The following is a 13,713-nucleotide window of genomic DNA, read 5'->3' on the forward strand; positions in this document are numbered from 1 at the left end:
AAATGGAAATTAATACAGGTTAACAAAGGCTGAATTAAAACAAACAAACAGAACACAGAATACATATATTGAGGAGAGGGATTTCCAGAAATACCAGGGAATTCCAGAAATGTGTTTCTTAAAACATCCATTAAACCTGCCCTAGCAAAGATTTAAGAGCAGAGTACATTTGGAATATTCTGGGCTTGGAGCCACAAAAATGGGGTTCATCCCTTTCCCTCCCCAGCAAATAAAAGTGTCACCAACATTTTTCATACCGGGGTGCCTAAAGTTAGGCTCTTAAAACCATATTTAGGCCCCTAAACAAAAGTAGCCTGATTATAAGCACCTGTTGTCTCCCATTGTTTCCAGAGGGCCAAATTACTCACTGTGCCCAGCATGTCTGAAAATCAGGCCATTTCCAGTTAGATACCCGACGATGGATTTAGCATAATCTCCTAACATTAAGCACCTGGATTTGAAGTTTTTGGCCTATGGCTTCAGTTGCTTGCCACCACAGACAGTAGCATGTGTGACATGAACACTGGCTCAATCGGAATTTTTTTCTTTTTGCACCGAATACTGTATCTTAGATAAGAGATACAACTACTTGACCTCTTCTCCTGGACTGTGCCAGTCAAACAACCCAAATCAATAATGCTATGTTTGTCCAGTTGCACACAGGCAAGTTTTCAAAAGGTCTGATCGATGAGTTTCTTACTATAGTTAATTGCAGTCATTTTAGTACTGTACTACAAGAACTTCCAGGGAAGGTTCTTAACTTGGGCCCTGATCCTGCATGCAGACATACACACAGGGCTGCCCAGACGGGGGGGCAAGTGGGGCAATTTGCCCCAGGCCCCGCAGGGGCCCAGCGAGCCCTGGCCCGGTGGTGGTCTGGGTCTTTGGTGGCATTTCAGCGGCGGGGGGCCCTTCAGTGCCGCCGAAGGCACGGAGCGACTGAAGGGCCCCCCACTGCCGAAATGCCGCCGAAGACCCGGACAGCCGCCGGGGGAGTGCAAGCGCCGCAGCTCCCCCGCTTTGCCCCAGACCCCCTGAATCCTCTGGGCAGCCCTGCATACACAGGCAGACCCTTGCACCCATGCAGACCCCAATATCAATAAGGCTCCAACCCATGTGGAATTGATTGTTGGATTGGGACCGCATCCTGTACATGCAAAAATCAGATTAAAATGTGCCTTAATTGGAAGAGGAGACTCCTGGGAGTCCAATAGCATTAACTAGAGTCAGACAAAGTATTAATATAGTTATGTACACCGTTTACATAAAAGGACTACAGTTTCTTTCAGAAACATCTCAAACCAGCACATCTTACAACAATACTATTTTGCAGCCTTTGGGAAATAGTTATAGAATACAGTGGTGCATTTTTTCAGTGAATGGAGGTAGAGCTAGTACTTAATGCATAATCATAATTAATATTTCAAGTAGTATGAACAATGGAAGAGTCTCTATAGAGGTGGCATAGAACATCCAATTTCAGTCTTGAAAGAAAATAGATTCCCTTGTCCACTTGGTATTTATTTTAAAATTAAAAGGTAATTATCTAATAAAGTGACACGCTGCCTTTCCTCTGAACACAGAAAGACACTATGGGTTTTGTAATGAGATTCAGATGTACGTGTCTAGTAAACAAAAACATGCTACATGTTTTGATTTGTCTTCACAATTAAAATATTGGATGTTACTACAGGCTATAATTTTAATTTACATATTTAAATACCTGACTAACTTCCAGACACTTTTAGTCATGCAGCTAAATATTTTAATTGCTACATTTTTGTGCTATGTTTATTTTACAAAGTAAGTTAAAATTGTTATCTTTAAAAACAAAATTCCCTTGTGTGATAACACCATAGATGATTAACCCTGAAAGCATTTTTAGAATATGCCTTTTCACCATTTCTTCTATTTGTAATTTGCATTTCCTTCAGTTTGGCCTTTTGAAAATAGATTGGTCTGTCTCAGTTTTGTTTTTAGCCAGTGTCTGTTCAGTTTAATTCTCTGGCTCTCTTGCACTAGCAAAGTGCTTCAATGTTTGGATTGCATACCCTGCAGGGGAAGGTTTAAAAACCCCTTAAAGTTGTTAATGAAATTAAAAATTATAAACATTTCTAGCAGCTTTTGTAAAACTTCGTGGCATTGAATTGCAAAGAAACCTAGATGTATCACGAACATGAATGATGGATTTGCCTAGATTCACAGACCCACTGTACACAAACATTTGAGGGAAAATCCTATCCTTGCTCCTCTGTGGTATAGCTGGGTGAAGGAGAAGTGAAGAGACAGAACCAATCTGTTGCCTGGAAGCCACCCAGCATGTAAATTTAAAAAGGAAACATCTTTCCCTCTCCCCCGCCAAATATGGCAGCATTTAAACTATGCTGCTTTCATCATTTTGGTATCCTTCCTCCCCCACCATCCCCTTTCTTTTCAGTCGTCATAACTATAGCGTCCCTCCCTGACCAGTAAAATCCCTGTGCTGAAGCTCAGCTTAGCAAATCCTTTGTAAATCACTTTGCAGCTAAGCTCCCTCATCTGCCCAGGACCTCTTCCCAAAACAGAGCCAATACAATGCACAGCCTTCACACATACCCTCCCTAAGCTACTTTCATTTATATTTATAATACAGGAGCAGAGGGGAAGGGAATGTTTCAATGTATCCAAGTGATCAGATTTTGATTAACCGGCAGCTGAGACACAGATTCCTTGTTCCGAACCGTTCATTCGCACTGGACAGAAAAAAAGTGCAGTGTGCTGTTCCTTAATTTACTATATCATTTTTCATTTCCATGAATTATGGTTAACAGTAAAACACATACAAGTCGCCCTCCCTGGTTCACTTAACAGGCAGATTTTAACACAGCAACGCCTTATATGAAGCAGCAACTGTCAAAGCTTAAAAAAATTATTCACACATCATACAAGATTTGATTCCCAGATGCATACAAGCAACCACAAAAAACTTTGCTCACAAGCAACAGCTAAATGCCAGTGGGGCTTCAGCCATTTGAAACCATTAAATCTTTATTTTGTGAGTCCCACTATTATTTAATTGATTTATTTTCCCAATAAAGTCTTTAACCCAAGATTTAGGAATTAGCACAGCAACGTGGCATCTTAAACACAGGGCTTAACTCCCTGTTTGTCAGTTTCAGTAACAGGACGTGCTTATGCTGAGCGGGATTATATACATCTGTTTGTGCGCACCATGGAAATACCTGGTTGGGATTGGTCTTTCACATCCGAATAAACAATTCACCTCAAAAAATATTTCCCTTACCCAAAACAGAACACATACTTTTCGTAGACATGTCCCTCCCAACTTTGGTAGGCTACTTTGGGACTAAAATAAGTGATGCCCCTCCAATTTGGTGCCCCTTTCAATTTTCTTGTCGAAAATTATTGACATCAGAACTAAAGAACGACAAAACTGATCTTATAGAAAGAGTCCTTGACACCAGAAGAAGAAATCCCACTGGATTTTAAGTTTCCTACATTAATTTTGTATGTCCCTGTGACCCTATGAGCCTCCTAATGCCAGAGGCTCACTGGTATCACGTAATGAGTTTCCGCTGGCCTGACCAGTTCAATATACCCCAATTCATTGATGTTAAAATTTGTATCTAACATATAATTGGAAAACTAATAACTCCCTGATTATTAATATCATTGTGCAATGTGTGTATGGGGTATGCATTAAGAGTTCTGGATATATGCTGGAATTATGACTAAAGTGTATTTAAACCAGCGTGTCAGGGGGAACTGGCAATCAGGTCTGCCCTAGATAAAGGAATGTGTTTTGCTTCTCTGACTCATGCAGAGACAAAGAAAGGTCTATTTACATATCAGGTCAACAAAGCTATCAAGCTAACAAGCATGGGGGGAGACAGTTTGGTGTCTACACTGCAGCAGGGAAGATAAACTTTATCTAGGCTATAAAGACAGGGGATCTGAACCTCAAGTGATGAGCAACTGAATCATCTGATTGTATACAATATTCCTGTATTATAAAAGTATAACAAACATGATATTTTATATCAATGTTAATTGTATGTATTAACACTACATAAGGAATTATGGATTGTGGTGGGGCAGCTGCCCCACACAGGGAGAAGAAGGGGTTAAAAGCAGCACCAGAGAGGCTGCGCAGAACTCATAAATCAGGAAAGGGCTTATTGAGCCCACCAATAGGGGGAAGGCTTGCTGGAGCAGCCAATCAGGGCCAGCGAGGGCCATATATAAAGGGCTGCTCAGCAGCGCAGAAGGGAGTCTCCCCCTAGAAGGCAAGCCAAAATGGCTGTCTGTCGGATTATATCTGAAAGTTCAATGGCCTTGGTCGGGATTGCACCCCTGAAGTGTGACAGTACCCTCTTAGTTTAGGTCTTTGTCACACATTTTGTCCCATTTGGACAGTGGCAAAATGGGAGATGCTCTTATAGCTACAAATATATTTAAAAATGTTTCTTTTTCCACAAGAGGTGTATTTGTACCAAAAGCACAACAAGAAATTGGAAATACAAACATGGTTTACCCCAAGTTTACCTATTCTCTCCCAAAGCAATCACCCCATCTATTAAAGGCCAAGTTCATCCCTGCTATAGTTGGCACAACATGATCAAATACACATATCTACTACTGTGTATAACATTATAATTTCCTTGAGGCAACATTTCTTATGACGTGTGTCAATCTCTTCAGGCCTATTCTCATTTATACTATGGCCTCTTTACACAGCTCTGGCAGTGCAAAGGGCACTTAAATTGGGTTTACATTTCTGTTACACCAATTTTAAGACCCCTTTACAGTCGCAGTAGTGTAAAGAGGCCTTCCTGTAAATGAAAATAAGGCCCTTAATCTTTATCAGGTGTTTTGTTGATTTACTAGATATCTTTCTATAAACTGCATTAGTTACAGCTGGAAGCTCTGATTAACAAGCAAAAGCAGTTTCTGTAGAACTGTTATCTTACAGTGCTCTAATAAATCACCAGATGAAAACAAAAAACCTGCCAACTGCCATAAAAAATACTAACCAAAGACAATTAAACATTTTACACTATAGTGTATGCAGCACATGGCTTACTCATGATTTTTATCCCAATGGTGTATTGCACTAACATTGTCTTCCCTTTCATCCTTGTATTAATGAGCCACAAGATAATTTAACAATAAATCCTCAAAACAAATTTCCACTTGCCCCTTCTGCACAAAAAGCAGCATTATTTTGTCCAGTATATTACATTAAAGAAAGCACTGTTGAACATCAAGCACCAGGCAAGCTAATGCACTTGTTCATAAGTTTGTAATTTTATCAGTTTAGCCCCAAATCTGCAAAGCATATGCTTAACTTAAATATATGCTTAAATCCATCTCTATTCAGCAACACCCTCATGCGCATGTTCAAAACTCACTGAAGTTAACGAGACTTAAGCATGTGCTTTGCTGTTTAGGGGCCTCATTACAAATGGGTCCCAACTAAACCTCAGAACCAAAGCGTTGCGGAAATTCAACTCTTCGTACACATTTTATGAATTGGTTCATAAGAACAAAAACTTAAGAATGACCATATTGGGTCAGACCAATGGTCCATCTAACCCAGTATCCTGTCTTCTGACAGTGGCTGGTGCCAGATGCTTCAGAGGCCCTGAACAGAACATGGTTATTATCAAATGATACATCCCCTTGTCATCCAGTCCCAGCTTCTGGCAGTCTGAGATTTAGGGACACCAGAGCATGGGATTACATCCATGACCATCTTGTCTAATAGCCACTGATGGACAAATCTTTCATGAACTTATCTAATTCTTTTTTGAACCTAGTTGTACTTTTGGACTTCACAACATCCACTGGCAATGAGTTCCACGGGTTGACTATGCATTGTGTGAAGAAGTATTTCCTTATGTTTGTTTTAAACATGCTGCCTATTAATTTAATTGAATAACTCTTGGTTCTTGTGTTATGTGAAGCAATAAAAACCACTTCCCTTTTCACTATCTCCACACCATTCAGTTCCAGGCAAATCGGTTGAAACTATAGTAAAAAACAGAATCAGTCACCTAGATTAACACCATTTGTTGGGAAGGAGACAGCATGGCTTTTGTAAAGGGAAATCATGCCTCACCAATCTATTAGAAGTGATTGAGGGTATCAACAAGCATCTGGCCAAGGGTGATCCAGATGAGATAGTGTACTTGATCATTCAGAAAGCCTTTGACAAAGTCCGATATCAAAGACTCTTAAGCAAAGTAAACAGTCATGAGACAAGAGGGAAGGTCCTCTCATGGATGAGTAATTGGTTAAAAGATAGCAAAAAAAGGGTAGGAATAAATGGTCAGTTTTTGCAATGGAAAGAGATAAATAGCAGGGTCCCCCAGTGATCTGTACAGGGACAGCGCTGTTCAACATAGTCTCAAATAATCTGGAAAAGAGGGTAAACAGTGAGGTGGCAAAGTTTGCTGATACAAAATTCTCAAGATAGTTAAGTCCAAAGCTGACTGTGAAGAGTTACAAAGAGATCTTAACAAAACTGGTTGGACAACATGACTGATGAAATTTAGCATGGGTAAGTGCAAAGTAATGCAAATTGGAAAACATCATTCTAACTACACATATATAATGATGGCTTCTAAATTAGCTGTAACCACTCAAAGAGATCTTGGAATCATTGTGGAGACTTCTCTGAAAACTTCTGCTCATTGTGCAGCATCGGTCAAAAAAGCAAACAGAATGTCAGGAACCATTAGGAAAGGGATAGACAATAAGACAGAAAATATCATAATGCCAATATACAAATCCCTGATGTGCTCACACCTTGAATACTGTGCCCTGTTCTGGTTGCCCCATCCAAAAAGGATACTGTGGAACTGGAAAAGGTTCAGAGAAGGGCAACAAGGATTGATCAAGAATCTGGAATGGCTTCCACACGAGGCGAGATTAAAAAGATTGGGACTGGTCATCTTAGAGAGATGAGTAAGGGGGGAATATGATCGAGGTCTACAAAAACATGACTGGCATGGAAAAAGTGAATAGAGAAGTATTATTTACCCTTTCCCAGAATACTAAAACCAGAGGTCACCCAATGAAATGAACAGGCAGCAGGTTTAACCCAAGCAAGAGGAAGTACTTTTCCCCCCACACAATGCACAATTAACCTTTGAAACTTGTTCCCATGGGGTGTTGTGATGGCCAAAAGTATAAGTGGGTTCAAAACAGAACTAGATAAGTTAATGGAGGACAGGTCCATCAATGACTATTAGCCAAGATGGTCAGGGACGCAACCCCATGTTTGGGGCGACACTAAACCTTTGACTGCCAGAGGCTGAGAGAGTGGATAACTCCAACTACCCTGTTTTGTACACTCCCCCTGAAGCTCAGGTACTGGCCACTGTCAGAGACAGGATACTGGGCTAGACAGACCATTGCTCTGACCACTGTGGCAGTTCTTATCTTCTTATAAACAAATCTTACCTCTGAGTTGAGAGAGCACCAGTACAATAATGACCCATATATAGTGTCTACTTTTATTTCAGACTAGGAGAATTCATTGATAGCTTCTAGGAAAATATATCCAGACATGTTGGTGTTAAAAGCAGCGATTTGATCTCAGATATATATATATACATACACACACACAGAGAGAGAGCGCGAGCTCCTCAGCATACCAGCATTCTCTAGGATCTATGCAAAAAGCATGCAGATATGTAACGTAGCAAGGTTCTGCCAAAACGACTGGCAATTAAAATTTACATCCCTCAAATAAAAACACACACGTTGGAAGACCGAGTTAGGGAGAAGATTCGAAGCTTTGATATACCCATGGTTCACATGCCAAGCCAGCTGTGGTCCTTGGACTTGCTTCTACAATCCTATAATTAATGTTTTTACCAGCCAGTCTCCTCCTCAAGTTATGAGGGTGGCAATTTACTTTGCTTCCAAATTACTAGGCCACACGATCAGCTCTCAGAAGAGGGTGCTAAAAGCGCTCCAGGTAGTACATTTGGTGGGAACCTAGCTGTGTCACCTCCAAGATGTATCCTGTGACATTGCACTCTATATGATGTTATGAAAGTATGCTGATGGGTGTGAATATAATGTAACTAAAATATGCTTCATGCAAAAGGTCTCTTGTAACATAGCATTACAAAGATTATATCTACTGAATGTGTTCATCCTATTTGTATGAATGTATCATTCTTGTATCTGAAACTAGAAATATGAAATATAACTCTGAGGGCCTATTGTAATTATGCAATGTGTGGGCCATTAATGGTGGTTTGGAATCTTGATGGCTCCCATTAACCAGGACAATTGTCTGTAGATGGCTCTGTTTTACTTGTAAGTCTTCCTGTATACATGTGAGCTGGCAAGTGGGTAATGAAGTCTTACAGTGACATGTGATTATGTCACCTTAACTGGAATCCATCTTTAAGCTGGTGCATTTCCATTGAGAAGGAGGGGTGGGAACCCAGAGAGGGACAGAGGATTCCCACTAATGCAAAAGATATATAAGTGGGTGGTACAGAACAATGGGGCAGCCATCATGAGAAATCCCCTAGCTACCACCTCAGCTGGAATAAGGGCTGTACCATGGGAAAGGATTGGGCCCAGACTAGGAATGCGTCCAGTCTGTAAAATAAACTTATTGAAACATCTCTGAGGGTGAGATTTTATCTGTATTCAGTTTTATTACTGTATTAGGCTTAGATTTGCGTGTTTTGTTTTATTTTATTTTACTTGGTAATTCACTTTGTTCTGTCTGTTACTACTTGGAACCACTTATCCTACTTTCTGTATTTAATAAAATCACTTTTTACCTATTAATTAACCCAGAGTATGTATTAATACCTGGGGGTGAGGGGGCAAACAGCTGTGCATATCTCTCTATCAGAGTTATAGAGGGCAAACAATTTATGAGTTTACCCTGTATAAGCTTTATACAGGGTAAAACAGATTTATTTGGGGTTTGGACCCCATTGGGAGTCGGGCATCTGAGTGTTAAAGACAGGAACACTTCTTAAGTTGCTTTCAGTTAAGTCTGCAGCTTTGGGGCATGTGGTTCAGACTCTGGGTCTGTATTGGAGCAGACTGGTGTGTCTGGCTCAACAAGACAGGGTGCTGAAGTCCCAAGCTGGCAGGGAAAGCAGGGGCAGAAGTAGGGGCACATCAGTTGGCAGTTCCCAAGGGGGTTTCTGTGATCCAGCCCGTCACATATCCAATGTTCAAATAGCTCCGAAACATCTGAACTCAAGAATGGTTAGATGAACATAGGGAGAAAATTGGCAGATACTTGGGTGAAGTACTTCTTTTCTTTGCTTCATGCACTCTTCAGAAATTTTGGGAAACTGAAAATTATTCACACTGAAGCATATGAAACTACTTAGACTGTAAGCACTTCATGGGACCCCCACTAAGCACTTCCACAATACAAATGATGTGGAAATAAAACAAAAAGCCATATCAACTCCAAAATTCACACTTATACATTTTAGAAAAGCTAGCAGAATCAGAAATGGCAGGTGGTGCCTTTCCAGAGCGACTACATGGCCTATAAGATGGAAGCCCAGAACTCCTGAGTTCTAATCCTACCTATGCCAGTAACTGGAATGACAAACAAAACGAGAGAAAGGAAAGCTAGAAATGAAAAGAAAAATGATGAAAGGAAATGGAATAACAAGCATCTTAAAAATAAAATTAAAAGTCTATCTCCTTGTGAAATGTCAGAAAGATGGGTGAAAATAATGATGTGTATTTGTCAAAAGCCTTTTGCAGTTCAGGTGATAGAAGGATACCATGGCAAAATAAGTGAAAAAGATCATTATTGTTTCTACCATTGTAGTTAGAGAAATGAGCAAATGACATTTCAAATAGTGTGCTCCTGCATTCAGAAGCCACTTATGTTGCCCCCATTATATAAATATTGTAAATGTCAAATGTTGGCGTTCTCAAGACTTCTGTGGAGTACCAATTCTCACACTACTATCTAGTGACTTTTTTCTACTAAGTAATGTTTAATTTACATTGTTTGCACTATTCTAATTACTCCCTGTTTGCAACGTAAAGCAAAACAAATGTAAGGAAGTTATCACTATTGGCGGTTTCTTAAATTAACTGTATCTCATATTACAAACATTTGAAAAAAGTTCTTACAAAATATTAATTTTTAATTTTTCATTAAATTGGTTCAAAGTACAATGACAAAATATCCTAATACAGCATTGCTTAAACTGATATCCATAATTCATTCACTTATTAAATCTGTGTTGAATACAAGTTACTTCATCTTGTGAAGGAAAAATATTAAATCTAGTGTGGGAAAAATGCATCCTCAACACAAATTTGAATGAACAGCAAATAAGTGATTATTCAGTCTGATTCAAAGCCCATTGAAGACAATGGGAGTCTTTCAATTGATTTTAAGAGGCTTTGGATCAGGTCCTACTGTCAGTTTTATAGGAAAATAATCAAGGTAGGACAATTTGAAGGATTTCTTTACTGAATTGAATTCTCTACAAATACTGAAAGTTATCAGCACTTCTCTATTTAGTAGAAAGTAGGTTCTCTTCCCAGCTATCGTGACTGCCTTAGTCCATCTTCTTCATGGTCAGTGTTAATGTCATTCTATGGAACAGTCATTGAAGAGACGGTAGGTTAGCACTTTAGCCCTGGTGATCAACTATCTGGATTACTGGATTTCTACCAGTCCAGGTGCTCAGTTTGTTATTCCCAACTTGGGCTACACTAACCAGGAGCATTAAAATGGTACAAGGTCAAGAAAGTGACTGAAATTTTCAGCAGCACAATCTACATTTATTCATTACTCACAGGTTAAACACTAAAAACAAACAAACAAACAAAAAACAAACAAACAAACCAATAATAGCCCAGCACAGATGGGTCAGGAAGGAAGGATGCTCTTGTGGTTAAGGCATGAAGCTGGTTTCTATTCCAAGTTCTGCCACAGGTGTCCACTGTAACCTTGAGCAAGCCAGGACAAAGTTTTCAAGCTTGGATGGCTAAAACAAGGCACTGAAACCCACATTCACCTACTGTACAGCGCCTTGCACAATGAGGTCCTGGTCCATGATTAGGGCTCCCAGGCTCTATTGTAATATAAATAATACTAATACTAATAAGTAGACAGATTCTTAGATGCTGACCACCCACAACTTCCACAAGTCTCAGTCTCTCTCTTGGAAATGGTATTGACAACTCTGCTGTTGGGTCTACATTAACTGTTTTCAATACAGATTCAAGGGCCATCCATTTAGCTTCCCAGTGTACACAAAGTGATGGGTAGGGTTGCCAGGCATCTGGTTTTCGACTGGAATTCCCGGTCGAAAAGGGACACTGGCGGCTGCAGTCAACATAGCTGACCAGGCCATTAAAAGTCTGGTCGGCAGCACAGCAGGGCTAAGGCAGGCTCCCTGCCTGCCCTGGCTATGCACAGCTCACGGAAGCGACCGACATGTCTGTGTGGCCTCTAGGCACGATCAGGGAAGCTCCACGTACAGTCCCCACCCCAAGCGCCACCTCCTCAGCTCCCATTGGCCAGGAACCACGGCCAATGGGAGCTGCGGGGGTGGCACCTGCGTGCAGAGCTGCCTGGCCACGCCTCCATCTAGGGGCCAGACATAGTGGTCACTTCCTGGAGCAACGTGGAGCCAGGGCAGGCAGGGAGCTTGCCTTAGCCCCATTGTGCTGCCAACCAGGAGCTGACCGAGGTAAGTGCTGCCCAGCCGCAGCCCGAACTCCCGCCCCAGATCGGAACCTCCTCCCGCACCCTAATGCCCTCCCAGAGCCTGCTCCCCCTCCAACACCCCAACCCCTTGCCCCATCCTGGAGCCCCCTCCCACACCCTGAACCCCTCATTTCTGACCCCACCCCAGAGCCCATACCCCCAGCTGGAGCCCTCACCCCCTCCTGCATCCCAGCTCCCTGCCCCAGCCCAGTGAAACTGAGTGAGGGTAGGGGAGAGCAAGTGATGGAGTGAGGGGGACAGGGCCTCAGAAGGGGCAGGGCAGGAGTGTTTGGTTTTGTGCAGTTAGACAGTTGGCAACCCTAGCAATGGGGCTCAATCCTGCCGTGCTCTGCATGCATAAAACCCATGACATTTGAAACTACACAGCTGAAACTCAAAATGTTTGAAAAGAAGTCTCACAGGAACTGAAATTTTCCCAGAAAGTTTGTTAGAGCCTCAAGGGCTGAATATACTGCATTTTAGACAGTTCTGTAGATATCGTCTGTCTCTCAAATTAACATTTAAAATCATGCTGAACAAACGTGCCATTAGTAACTGGCTCTCTGCTGCAGCAAAACACAAGTATTTCCTAATAATTCACTAAACATGTCCAACTGTTCTGTAAGATTTCATTCTAGTTGGTTGGTAGCCAACTGCAAAGAATTTTCTGAAACTTACCAGTAAGAAAGTCAGAAGCTAACCAATACAAAGACCACCTTCATTTCAGGCTTTGTTAACTTCCCAGGGCCCATTTACAAATACATGATGTAAAGGATGCTGAACATTTTTTAAGTGTTTATTTTGTAATAGGAATCTCAAGCATTGTGACTGAATGCATTAAGTATTGCTACTGTACATAAATCTAATGTTTAAGTAACATAGCTTTGTATTGTTTTTCCCCACAATGAATTTGAGCACTTCATAATTTAGCAGCAATTTGCTAAGATTTATTAACAATAAAATCTTGGTCTTCGTGATTTGTTACATTCAATCAACGATTTTAGTCAAAAATATTGGTCCTTCGTCTGGAAAATATAGGTGCTGGTATTTATGATTAAATGCCTGTCTAGCCTGTTTTATTTTTTTAAGGCAGTACTGTAGTTGCTTCTTGGGGCTTGAGAGACCTATTTGTAGAGCAAAGCATTTTTTATTTTATGCAGTGCATATAAAAGTGTTATAGGCATACAGTGAGTTTATACTTTCAATCTGCATTTATAGAGAGACAGACTCTGCCATCCTTACTCACAACGAGCAGTGATTTACCACCCAGGAAGTAAGGTACTACTCACTGTAAGAATGGGGGGCAAAAATATATCAAAACACTGCCAACGTTATTTATTATTATATGTATTGCAACAGTGCCTAGAGGCCCCAATTAGGGACCAAGCCCCCTTGTGTTAGACACTGTGCAGCCATATAACAAAAGAGATAATCCAAAGAGTTTACTATCTTAGTGTATGACAAAAGACAACAGAAATGAAGGAAGAAAAGGGAGTAAAAGGTACTGGTGAAATAGTTATATTTGGTATAAGTAGCAGAGTCATTAATTTTGATTTGCAACACCTGTATATGAGAGACATTTATTAACTCCAATTTATAGATGGGGAAACTATGGCAAAGAGGTTAAGAGACTTGCCTAAGGTCACTCAGCAAGTAAGTCAAGTAGGCCCCAATTCTCAAAGGTATTTAACTACCTAACTGCCATTGAAATCAATAGGAAATAGCTGCCTAAATACCTTTGAGGATCTGAGTCTTATAGACCTATTAGCCTTGAGTGCCAGTTCTGAGCAATTATCACCAATTGCAAACATTCTGACCACTTTCCAAAGAGCAAAGCATTGTTTAATTGCTTTTCACCCTAGCTGCTTTTCTAAATTTGCATTTTATCCTGTGTTGGTAGTTCTAAGATTTGCATGGGGGTAGATTTATTTAGGCACAGTGGGAAAGTTCATTTCTGTGGGTCAAATTATGCAGCT

The 13,713-nt window shown here is 40.7% G+C and overlaps 1 protein-coding gene across 2 annotated transcripts in view; it reads right to left on the reverse strand.

The window, feature by feature from the left end:
• CHST11 (carbohydrate sulfotransferase 11) overlaps positions 1-13,713 on the reverse strand; it is a 240,620-nt gene that overhangs the window by 127,175 nt on the left and 99,732 nt on the right. The gene's annotated exons all lie outside the window — the stretch shown is intronic.

Source organism: Trachemys scripta, chromosome 1 (assembly GCF_013100865.1).
Source record: "Trachemys scripta elegans isolate TJP31775 chromosome 1, CAS_Tse_1.0, whole genome shotgun sequence".
NCBI classification, from domain to species: Eukaryota; Metazoa; Chordata; order Testudines; family Emydidae; genus Trachemys; species Trachemys scripta.